This window comes from Medicago sativa, chromosome 6 (assembly GCF_051527215.1).
Source record: "Medicago sativa cultivar Bolivia chromosome 6, Bolivia_mono, whole genome shotgun sequence".
In the NCBI taxonomy this organism is placed as follows: domain Eukaryota; kingdom Viridiplantae; phylum Streptophyta; class Magnoliopsida; order Fabales; family Fabaceae; genus Medicago; species Medicago sativa.
Window position 1 is genome coordinate 80378451 of NC_140754.1, and position 12475 is coordinate 80390925.

Here is a 12475-nt window from a genome sequence, read left to right on the forward strand (position 1 = left end):
TTGGGGGAACAGTGTCATAAATGCTGCAATATAACTACTGCTATTTTTTAGGGTTGAAAGAAAAACTGATGATGTGTCACCTTGTAATTGGACAAAAGAAACTCTTGCAGCTGTATGGAGAATGACCAATCTGGACGAATGACAATAGACACCTGTACTAGGACTAAAAGGACTATTCAGGAGCCATTTTGATCTGGTTATAACCGGAGAACCCGTCCATGAAGGAGAAAACTTTGCATTTAGCAGTACTATCAACCAATACATCAATGTGAGGTAAAGGGAAATCATCCTTCAGACTAACCTTGTTCAAATCTCGGTAGTGAACACACATTCTAACCTTACCATCTTTCTTCGGAACCGGTACTATGTTGGCAATCCATTAAGGATATTCAGATGTGATTAGAAAACCTGCATCAATTTGCTTTCGTACTTCCTCTTTTATCTTGAGAGCCATATCAGGATGAGATCTTCTTAACTTCTGCTTAACCGGAGGACACTCGGGCTTCAGAGGCAGTCGATGTTCTATAACTTCAAGGTCTAATCCTGGTATATCCTTGTATGACCATGCAAATATGTTAGCATGCTCTCTGAGAAGCTCAATTACCTTTTTCTTAACAGTCTCATCTGGCAATGCCCCTATCTTGATTTCTTTCTTATCTTCATCGATACCCAAGTTGATTTCTTTCTTTCTTGCTCTAACATCCATCTGATCTCATCAGGAATCTCTTCATCCTCCTCTACCATAGCCTCGTAGACAGGGAACTTAAAGTTGGGAGGGAGCATAGGTTTACTGTGTTCAACGGGTTCATGTATGTTCAATCTGCATATGATTTATGACTGATTTTAGTAAAATGAGTAAATGCATACCTTTGAAATTAGTTTTAAAAGAAAAAGAGAACAAGTTTTTGATTTTTTGTGTTATCATTTTTCCAGAAAAAGCAATAAAATATAATAATAAACAAAAATAAAGGTCGTGACAGAAACGACGACTTTTCATTAATAACGGAAATACTTGAAGCTGAAAACAAAGACCTACATGATTTCACTTTCGTCTCGGGCAGGACGAAAGGAGTTTTCTTAAAAAAAAACAAAAGAAAAAGACAAACATATTACTTAGAAAGAGGTATCACAGAAGGGATGTCCACATCGACCCAGTTGCAGCAGGTTCGTCCAGGCGTCACAAAGACAGGTGCCACTTCTCCAGACTAGTCCTCAATAATTGCATTAGTCTCAGACGGAGCATGGATGAATCCAGCGTTGTGGAAAGTTCCTCAAGTTGGGTTGAACACTCCTGGCTTGTTAACAGAGAAGCCCAAACCTTCCTTACGCTTATTCTCAGGCAGCTTCACCAATTGACCCCAGCCTCTAGCTTTACCCTCTTGAACTATCTTCTGAGCATCCTTCAGAGAAGCCATGCAAGTTTCTCCTTTCTTAGTATTTCCTTCGGCAGAGAGTCCTTGGAACGACGTCTTATCCGCACTATTACCATTGATATAAGAAAAAGACGACAGATTGCTAACCAACAAAGCCGACTCACCACTTACAGTTATTAACTTTCCATGACTCACAAACTTCAGCTTCTGATGGAGAGTAGAAGTCACAGCCCCGACTTCATGGATCCAAGGCCGGCCGAGTAGGAAACTATAGGAAGCCTGGATATCCATAACCTGGAAAGATATTTTGAATTCATGAGGTCCAATGGTAATAGTCAAGTCTATATCCCCAATTACTGATTTCCTCGATCCATCGAAAGCTTTCACCAACACCGTACTGGGCCTTAGTTGGGCATCTGGGTATGCGAGCTTATCCAGAGTAGTCTTCGCCATCACATTCAAAGATGAGCCAGTATCTATCAGGACATTGGACAAAGAGTCCGACTTGCAAAGAACAGAGATATGCAAAGTCAAATTGTGATTCTTCCCCTCCACCGGGAGGTCTTCATCACTGAAACTCAAGTTATTAGATGCAATCACATTTCCTACTATACTCCCAAACTGACCCAGAGTCACATCATGGTCCACATAAGCCTGGTTCAACATTTTCTTTAAGGCCTCTCTATGAGCATCAGAGCTTGTCAACAGAGACAATATAGAGATTTTGGACGGAGTCTGTAGTAACTGGTCCACTACCTTATACTCACTCCTTTTGATCAATTTCAGAATTTCGTCACTTTCTTCATAAACAATCCCATTAGATTGACTTGCAGCTTTGCCTTTACCTGGGTTCTGGACTGGCACAGGTTCCTCAACCGGAGCAGTAGTCTTCTTTTGAACAACAACAAGGAGAATACGTCAACTTCTCAAGACTTGACTACTCTCGGCGATATTATCCACGGAGGTCGAAGGGCTCAAAGGTATCTCTTTACCGTCCTCTAAGATTGTGGACTCATATTTGAATGGAATTGCCTTCTGAGAGACATATGGCTTAGGTCTTGGTAAGCAAACCACAAGAGGAATGACAGCTAACTTGGCACTGCTATAGGTTATTTCAAGTCATTCTCGACGCTCTGGGATTTTGAACACGGGAGTAATAACACAAACACTTTTATCTTCTCTTGTAATGATAATTGTTAATCCATCATCTCAAATATCAATTCATAAGGAGAATGCGGAGCTTTGATATTGGAACAAGTGAATTTAGATAAGAATTGCAAAGGCAGTGAAATAGTCTTTGCAATTCTTGAGACATTGGTAGTTTCAATCCTTAAAGGCTTCTTCTAGTAATCAAATCAGCTAAATAGGTTTGGTTACAAGAAGTAAACTCTCACTGGACTTGGCCGGAAAGGTGAGGGGCTAAAGGGAAACTGGTCTTTAGAAATTAGGTCTAACATAAGGTTATAAGTTAACGTTTTGGTTTGTGAAGGACTTGTTATTACGATGAACCAATAATCCAAAGACTCCTTTTTATTATTATATTTTCTTTCAACCAATTGAAAACCACAACTTTGCAACTTAATTCTCCTCTAATCATCAATTAAAGTTAATTGAATTGAACAACTCCCTGTCGGAACGATACTTTCTTCATTACTACTTCGGTAGACCGTGCACTTGCCGTTTATCCCATCAAGTTTTTGGCGCCGTTGCCGGGGAGTTAACTAATTTGAGTAAATATAATAATTTGGCGCCATTAGAATTCTTTTTCTTTTTCTTTTCTCTTTTTCTTTTACTTCTTTCTTTCTGTTACCATTAACTTCTTGGGTTCCCAATCTTTTATGCGAAAACTAGAAATCTTGTTGAATTCATTCCCGAGATCGATAGGTTTTAACATAAAAGAAAGAGAGACGCACAAAATAATACTACCATGGCTGATCGCACTCTCAAAGAGTATGCAACACCATCTACGGCTGAGCCACAAGTTATTATTGTGTACCTTGAAATCAAACCTGCACTACTTAACTTGGTGCAGCAGAATCAGTTTTCTGGATTTCCCACTGAGGATCACATTCTACACATCTTTATTTTTCTAAGAATCAGGGGAACCATAAAAGAGAACCAAGAAGCTGTAAGACTTCATCTCTTTCCCTTTTCCTTAAAGGACAGACCTAGCGCTTGGTTCCATTCCCTTGAAGTCGGTTTCATCACTTCATGGGATCAAATGAGGCAAGCATTCCTTGCCTGGTTCTTCTCCTTCTAAAACTGCTAAACTAAGATACCAAATCACACGATTCAATCAAAAAGATGGGGAGTCTCTTTATGACACGTGGGAGCGTTTCAAGGAAATGCTTAAACTTTATCCCCACCATTGTCTAGACTTTATAATGGCTTATCATATACCACTAAGATGTCTGTTGATGCACTGCATGGGGAGCTTTAATGAACAAGATATATACAGAAGCATACGCCTTGATTGAAGACATGGCTCAAAATCACTACAAATGAACCGATGAGAGGGCCATCAATTCTTCACCCTCCAAAAAGGAGGCAGGTATGTACGAAGTCTCTAACTATGATCATCTTGCTGCTAAGGTTGATGCACTAACCCAAAAATTTGAAAAACAAAATGTTAGTGCTATCACTTCTGCTCCTACATCTCCTTCTTGTGAAATATGTGGTATATTTGGTCATATTGATGTTGATTGCCCACTCGGTAGTGCTATTAATAGTGTTGTGTAAATGAACTATGCTCAATGCAACCAAGGAATTAGGCAAAATCAAAAGTTTTATAAAAACCCTCAAAATTCCTATGGGCAAGTAGCACCACCTGGCTATGCAATCAACCAGAGAGTCGCTCAGAAATCAAATTTGGAAATTTTATTGGAAAACTGCATCTCAAATCAGTCTAAACAACTTCAAGAGCTCAAAAACCCAAATCGGATTTCTGAATGACTCTCTTACCAAACTCAATACCAAAGTTGATTCTATTGCTACTCACACTAAAATGCTTGAGACTCAGATCTCCCAAGTGGCCCAACAATTGGCCACCTTTTCTCAAAAATCGGGGGTCTTTCCTGGTCAAACCAAGACAACCCCAAAGCCCATGTTAATGTTATTTCTTTTGGGGGTAGTAAGATAGGAGAAATTATTGCTAAGGTTAAAAACATTGAGGGAGAAACTGTTAAGCTTTTAAGTGAGAAGATTATGATAGAAAGTGAGAAACCGCTTGATGAGACCAAAGCTCCTTCCCCTTTAAAACTTGCTAAGCTCAACTTGGAGGGTCAATTTAATAAATTTGTTAACAAACTTAAGAAAATTTGCATTAAAATTCCCTTTGCAGAAGCTTTGTCTCGGATGCCTCTATATGCTAAGTTTTTCAAAGAAAAGGGCTATAGAGCATAGTGAGACAATAGCTTTGGCTAGAGAAAGTAGTGCAATCATCTAGAACACACCTCCAAAGCTTAGAGATCCAGGTAGTTTTGCCATACCTTGTATGATTGGGAGTGAGACAGTTAACAAAGCCTTGTGCAACTTAGGAGCTAGTGTTAGTTTGTTACCTTTATCCCTCTTTAAGAGGATGGGGATAGGAGAGTTGAAACCTACCGAGTTGGTCTTGATTTTAGCTGATCGTTCTACTATAAATCTAGAGGGTTTTGTTGAAGACATATCCATTAAGATAGAAGGGATATACATCCCGACTGATTTTGTGGTAGTTGACATTGAAGAGGACGATGCCGTCCCTATAATCCTAGGTGGTAGACCTTTCCTCGCCACTGCGGGAGCTCTTGTTGATGTTAAAAATGGTAGGATTGTTTTTCAAATGTGTTGGGTATTTGTATTGGCTGCATTATTGCTAAAACAAATATCCTTGTTGTGTAAGTTGGAACCAATGTTCCAGCATGTGGTTAGGCAGCTCTATGAGATGTTGGATACAATGTTCCAACATCCTGGCATGGTTCAGTGTGCCTGGGTTCTGGCTTTCATGTTGCAACATCTTGATGGTTTGATAGGTCTTCATGTTATTCTGACAATCTGTTCTCAATCATTTTGTGTTTTGTACATGTTCCATGCTGACATCCTCTGATATGTTGGAACATGTCTATGAAGACTTGTGTAGATGTTAGCACTTGTGCTAAAACATCTCTATGCTTCTGAGAACTCTGGCTTTCTCAGATACTGTACATGTTCCCTGCAAATGCTCTATCCTAGGTTGGAACATGTCTTTGAGACTCTGTGGAGATGTTGGCACTCAAGCTGCAACATCTTGGTGTAATCCTGAGAGTGTATTTTTCTTAGGATTCTTAGTGTACAGGTTCCCTACTACTGTCTTATATTATGGAATCTGTCTGAATGACTTCTTAAAGTCAAAGTTGATGTGTGTGACCTTTGATAGGTCTACTAGCATGTATCTGCTGATTAAGTTGCTAGTTTGTGAATATTCCTTGAATATCTATGTCCAGATCCTGAATCTTTTATGTCTATGCATTAGAAGTTTATCTGTTCAGATTTTCAGTATGCATGTATTCAGGGGGAGTATTGGAATATTCCTGTAAGTAGTCACTCATAAGATCACATGTTCAGGGGGAGTGCTACTTCTATGTGTGCTTGTGCTAAGTCCAAGCTGATTGAAGGATGTTGAGTCAAAGGTTTAAACATCTGCATCTATCACTTGTAAGTTTGGGAACTTGTGTTTCCTGACTTCTATTTGCTGTTAGTGATAGTCCTCTGAAGGCATCCAAGTCCGTCACATGTAAGTGTAGGAATTTAGGTTTCTGTGCTTCTATCGTTGGTGAGTGACAAAACTCTGCAGGTTTGGGAAATTTATTTTTTCCCTTGCCTCTATGTGTGGCAGGTACTCCTGTCTGATGTGCTAAAGGATGTTGGAACATCCTATTTCTGTAGCATTGGAACTTGTTTTTCCTCTGCTCTTGAGAGATCTTGCTTCTCTCCACTTCAGTGTTGGAAGTTATCTTCCTTGACTGTAGCAATGGAACTTAGTTTTCCACTACTCTTGAGAGAATTTTGGTTCTCTATTCATCTTCTGTACAAGAACTTAGGTTCCCTAGGTGTAGCTCATGAATTTATTTTTCCTTAGCTCTTGAGACTATGCTACTGATCTGATCCGCTGCTTCATGTCTCTGATCCAGTGTAATACCTCTGCCAGCTTAAGCTGTGATTGAAGGTCTGTGAGGTATTCTATGTATGCACACTTTGTTTTTCTTCTACTTCTTCTTCTTGAATATGTGTTCGTGATGACTTGAGGAAGTGTATCTATGGTGTCTCTTTGGATTTTGTGTGCTAGCTGTTTCTTCATAGGTGTGTGCTCATGCTTTTGGAGGAATGGTATTTTTATGTATCCCTCAGTTTCATAAGAATTGGGCTTAATTTGTTTTAGCCAAAAATTTGCCAAAGGGGGAGATTGTTGGGTATTTGTATTGGCTGCATTATTGCTAAAACAAATATCATTGTTCTGTAAGTTGGAACCAATGTTCCAGCATGTGGTTAGGCAGCTCTGTGAGATGTTGGATACAATGTTCCAACATCCTGGCATGGTTCAGTGTGCCTGGGTTCTGCCTTATCTGTACGCGCGTAGTTTATCCATTAAGGAAACCATATTTCCTTTACTTACTGACCAAATAACGCGCATATTTTATTAGAATCAGCTGTGGAATATTACTAAAATAGATAATTTATTTTAGAAAAATATTTGTTACGATTTGGAATGTTTCCTAATAGGTTCCAACATATTAGGACTTTGCAGAATTGTTTCTGATTCTGTTTTGCAGGTTTGCTGAACCGATCTGCAAGTTTACTGAAGCCCAATGATTATTTAGCCAAGTTGCTTCAGTATAAAAGGAAGACTTGAAGACCTAATTGCTCATTCAAGCTGTCACGCGAAATGTTTAGATTTTTAGGGTTTGAGTCTTCATGTATTCTACTCTTGTATCGATTGTGATGCAGGTTTAGGATCTTTACTGTGTTCTTGCTAGTGTCGTGTTTAGATACTTGTTTAGGACTAGTTTTGTGAGTATTGATACTCTTGTGCATCAAACCGAAGTTGTGAAACAAGGTTTGGTTGTTTGTGTTGGAAGGTAACTTCTATCTTTTTGTGTTTGAGGTCTGATAGGTCACTGGGGCAGTGACTGACCATTAGGATAGTGAGATGGGATCTCAGATCTAGGAGTTCCTAGGTTGAAGTCTAGACGGGTAGGTCCTAGGTCATATAGTGTAAACGAGGATTTTGCTGAGAGCTATTGAATAAGGACTACACTAGTGGATTTCCTTCCTGGCTTGGTAGCCCCCAGATGTAAGTGTGTTGTGCTGAACTGGGTCAACAAACTTCCTGTGTTCTTTATTTTTCTGCACTTTATTTTCTTGTTTTATTTTCTGTTTATCGTATTATGTTGAAACATTAATCGGAACATCGCAAACGTTTAAACATCTGACAGGACCTAATAAAACAAGTACGCTAGAATTTCAAAATGAGTGATAAAATGGTAGGATTTGAGTTGTAAAATGTTATGAAAGGTTCCGCTCTTTATTCTTGTTGCATGATTAAAGATCATGATGTGAAAGAACGCTTCATAGCGTCAACTACACAATATGATCTCTTTGATCCATTCTAAGGACACTTTCTAACCGTCAAGCTAATGACTCTAAAAGAGCGCTTCGTGGGAGGCAACCCACACATTTATTTGCTTTTGTCTTGTTTGTTTTTCATTGTTTTAAGTTGTTTTGTAGGTAATTGTCCGAGTACGATTCAAGAAAAGTGAAAATTTTTGAAGCCCCCCATGACCAGAAGGTTGGCACGGCCCGTGCTCACACTAGCACGGCCGTGCCAGACATGCCAAGCCAAATCCACCCATAACAATAGAAACTTGGCAGGGCCCATGCCCCTAGTTGGCACGATCGTGCCCGACGAGTTGGCACAAATTTTTCCTTTTTCTTCCCTCATTCTCCAACATAAACATCTCTCATCCTTCAAACTTCTCTCTAAAACCTCCATAACCAACAACCTTCAAACCTTCATATCTCCCTCATATCTTCTTCACCAAATCAATAAATTTCTTTCCCAGATCAATTCCAAACATCATTCTTAACAAAACCCACCAATCAAAAACAACTTTCATCCACCCAAACCCATAATTCACCAAATTCGTATTCCTATTTAACCTAACCTAAAAACCACAAATTCATTACCAATCTCCACAACTAAACTCATAAACCTTACTCTAACCCTAACCCCATAACTAAACCAAACTTTTCCACCAAAAATCTTCTCAAACCCTAACCTTCACCTAAACCACACAAAGTCAACTCAAGGTCAAGGTCAATGGCTCCAAAGAGAAGTGGAAAGGAAGTAGCAAGCTCTTCTGGATGACCTCAAGCAAAGAAGAAAGCACCAGCAAAGAATCATGGAATACAATTCAAAGACAACACAAAAAGGGATAGGTATAAAGTTCTAACCTCTAAACCTTTACATCCTTGTAGATACCCTGATTCTCATAGTTTTAATGTGCTAGGCATTAGAGATAGTGTGTATCAATTGCTAGATAACCTAGGATGGATTGATATATTGAGGCCTATGAGAGGTTATGAAAACTTCACCTATGAGTTTTTAAGTTCAATTGTTTTTACAAAGGATAAGTTGAATTTTGATAATCCTGATCATAGTTTCTTTTCGGCTTATGAACATTGATTATGAGATGTCTCTTCAGCAGTTTTGTGATGAAATGGGCTTCGCAAATGCGGGGTACATCCATGACTCTTGGGATCAATCTCTAAAGCCGGTTGACTATCAACCCGCTGTCTTTTGGGATCGTATCACCGGTCTTAGGCAATTTAATACACGTTCCAATAAAGCTAGTAACATTCATAACTCCATGCTTAGGTACCTTCAGAGAGTTATAGCCTGCACCATTTGGGGTGGAACTGAGTTGGGCAACACTAGGACAGATGAGCTTTTCATGTTGTGGGCTATGCTTTATAACCACCCTGTGAACACTTGTTTCTACTTGCTTGATTATCTTGCCTATGTAGGTAATAGGTCTGACGGTAAGGGAGAGATAGTAGTAGGTGGTATCATCACACACATAGCTAGGCAATTGGGAGTGAGTACGGACGAGGGAATAAATCCAATTGATGGCAACAATAGGCTTAACATAGAGACCCTCATCTCCATGAACTTCATTAAGCATCGCCCACCTATGCAATATGCCCTCAAGCTCAATGTGCTTATTTTATTACTACTTCCTAACCCATCTCGGACTAACACTGAGGTGGAAGAAAATTTGTTGTATGTTGATGATGTCCAGGTACATGAAGAGCAAAATCTAGATGAGGGAGAAGGTGCACGCTTGCACCATAATGAGTGAGAAGGTGCTAACTTGCACCATAATGAAGAGCACCATGACCAAGAAGCCGGTGGGCACAATGATGATGAAAGACGGGCATGGATGCAAACTGAGATTGAGAGGATAAGCACCAAGCAACAAAGGCAATGCCCAACAAAGATGGTCTTGGTCATGGTGCTCTTCATTATGGAGCAAGTTAACACCTTCTCCCTCATTATGGTGCAAGCGAGCACCTTCTCCCTCATCTAGATTTTGCTCTTCATGTACCTGGACATCATCAACATACAACAAATTTTCATCCACCTCGGTGTTAGTCTGAGATGGGTTAGGAAGTAGAAATAAAATAGGCACATTGAGCTTAAGGGCATATTGCATAGGTGGGCGATGCTTAATGAAGTTCATGGAGATGAGGGTCTCTATGATTAGCCTATAGTTGTCCTCAATTGGATTTATTCCCTCGTCCTCACTCACTCCCAATTGCCAAGCTATGTGTGTGATGATACCACCTACTACTATCTCTCCCTTACCTACATAGGCAAGATAATCAAGCAAGTACAATCAAGTGTTCACAGGGTGGTTATAAAGCATAACCCATAACATAAAAAACTCATATGTCCTAGTGTTGCGCAACTCAGTTCTACCCCAAATGGTGCATGCCATAACTCTCTGACTGAGCACAGGGTTATGAATGTTACTATCTTTATTGGAACGTGTATTAAATTGCCTAAGACCGGTAATACGTTCCCAAAAGACAGTGGGTTGATAGTCAACCGGCTTTAGAGATTGATCCTAAGAGTCATGGATGTACCCCGCATTTGCGAAGCCCATTTCATCACAAAAGTGCTGAAGAGACATCTCATAATCAATGTTCATAAGCTGGAAAGAAACTCTATGATCATGATTATCAAAATTCAACCTATCCTTTGTAAAAACAATTGAATTTAAAAACTCATAGGTGAAGTTTTCATAATCTCTCATAGGTATCAACATATCAATCCATCCTAGGTTTCCTAGAAATTGATACACATTATCTCTAATGCTATGAGAATCAGGGTATCTACAAGGATGTAAAGGTTTAGAGGTTAGAACTTTATACATATCCCTTTGTGTGTTGTCTTTGAATTGTATTACATGATTCTTTGTTGGTGCTTTCTTCTTTGCTTGAGGTCCTCCGGAAGAGCTTGCTACTTCCTTCCCACTTCTATTCGGAGCCATTGACATTGACCTTGGGTTGACTTTATGTGGTTTTGGTGATGGTTAGGGTTTGGGAAGATTTTTGGTGGAAAAGTTTGATTTAGTTATGTGGTTAGGGTTAGAGTAAGGTTTATGAGTTTAGTTTTTGAGATTGGTGATGAATTTGTGGTTTTTAGGTTAGATTAAATAGGAATACAAATTTGGTGAATTATGGGTTTAGGTGGATGAAAGTTGTTTTTGATTGGGGGTTTTTGTTTAAAATGATGTTTGGAATTTATTTGGGAAAGAAATTGATTGATTTGGTGAAGATATGAGGAGATATGAAGGTTTGAAGTTTGTTGGTTATGGAGGTTTTAGAGAAAAGTTTGAAGGATGAGAGATGTTTGTGTTGGAGAATGAGGGAAGAAGAAGGAAAAATTTGTGGTTATACCTACATAGAGGTCAGGCACGGCCGTGACAACTAGGGGCACGGGCCGTGCCAAGTTTCTGTTGTTTTGGGTGGATTTGCCTTGGCATGTCTGGCACGGCCGTGCAGTGTGAGCACGGGCCGTGCCAACCTTCTTGTTATGGGGGGGGCTTCAAAAAAATTTCACTTTTCTTGAATCATACTTGGACAATTACCTACAAAACAACTTAAAACAACGAAAAACAAACAAGACAAAAGAAAATAAATGTGTGGGTTGCCTCCCACGAAGCGCTCTTTTAGAGTCATTATAGCTTGACGGTTAAAAAGTGTCCTTAGAATGGATCAAAGAGCTTGACAATCATATCATCTACATCGACTTCAATCTCTGGTAAGTGGCACCAACATTTATTAACCCAAACGGCATCACCACATAGTAGAAAGCGCCCTAAGGCGTGATGAAAGACGTCTTTTCTCTATCTTCAAGCGCCAATTTTGATATGGTTATACCCGGAGAAACCATCCATGAAGGAGAACATTTTGCATTTAGCGGTATTTTCAACCAATACATCGATGTGAGGTAAAGGGAAATCATCCTTCGGACTAGCCTTGTTCAAATCTCAGTAGTCAACACACATTCTGACCTTACCATCTTTCTTCGGAACAGGTACTATGTTGGCTAACCATTGAGGATATTCAGATGTGATTAGAAAGCCGGCATCAATCTGCTTTCGCACTTCTTCTTTGATCTTGTGGGCCATATCAGGATGAGATCTTCTCAATTTCTCCTTAACTGGAGAACACTCAGGCTTTAGAGGCAGTCGATGTTCCACAACTTCAATATCTAACCCGACATATCCTTGTATGACCATGCAAATATATCAGCATACTCTCTGAGAAGCTCAATTACTCTTTCCTTAACAGTTGCATCCAACAATTCCTCGATCTTAATCTCTTTCTTATCTTCCTCGGTACCCATATTGATAATTTTTATCTCTTACTGATGAGGCTGAATAGCTTTTCTTTCTTATTCTAACATTCATCTGATCTCGTCAGAAATCTCTTCATCCTCCTCTACCATAGCCTCATAAACAGGGACCTCAAAATTAGGAGGAAGCATATGGTTACCGTGTTCAACGGGCTCATTTATG

General features: G+C 39.5%; 1 non-coding gene and 1 pseudogene across 1 annotated transcript; one reads left to right on the forward strand and one right to left on the reverse strand.

Annotated features, from left to right (window-relative positions):
- Nucleotides 1-3640: 3640 nt before the first annotated feature.
- LOC146917254 (small nucleolar RNA R71) lies at nt 3641-3747 on the reverse strand. Its single transcript, XR_015017083.1, has one exon. It is a non-coding gene; the product is annotated as a small nucleolar RNA R71 (small nucleolar RNA).
- A 4836-nt stretch (nt 3748-8583) lies between these two features.
- LOC146917255 (uncharacterized) lies at nt 8584-9889 on the forward strand (annotated as a pseudogene).
- Nucleotides 9890-12475: the final 2586 nt, after the last annotated feature.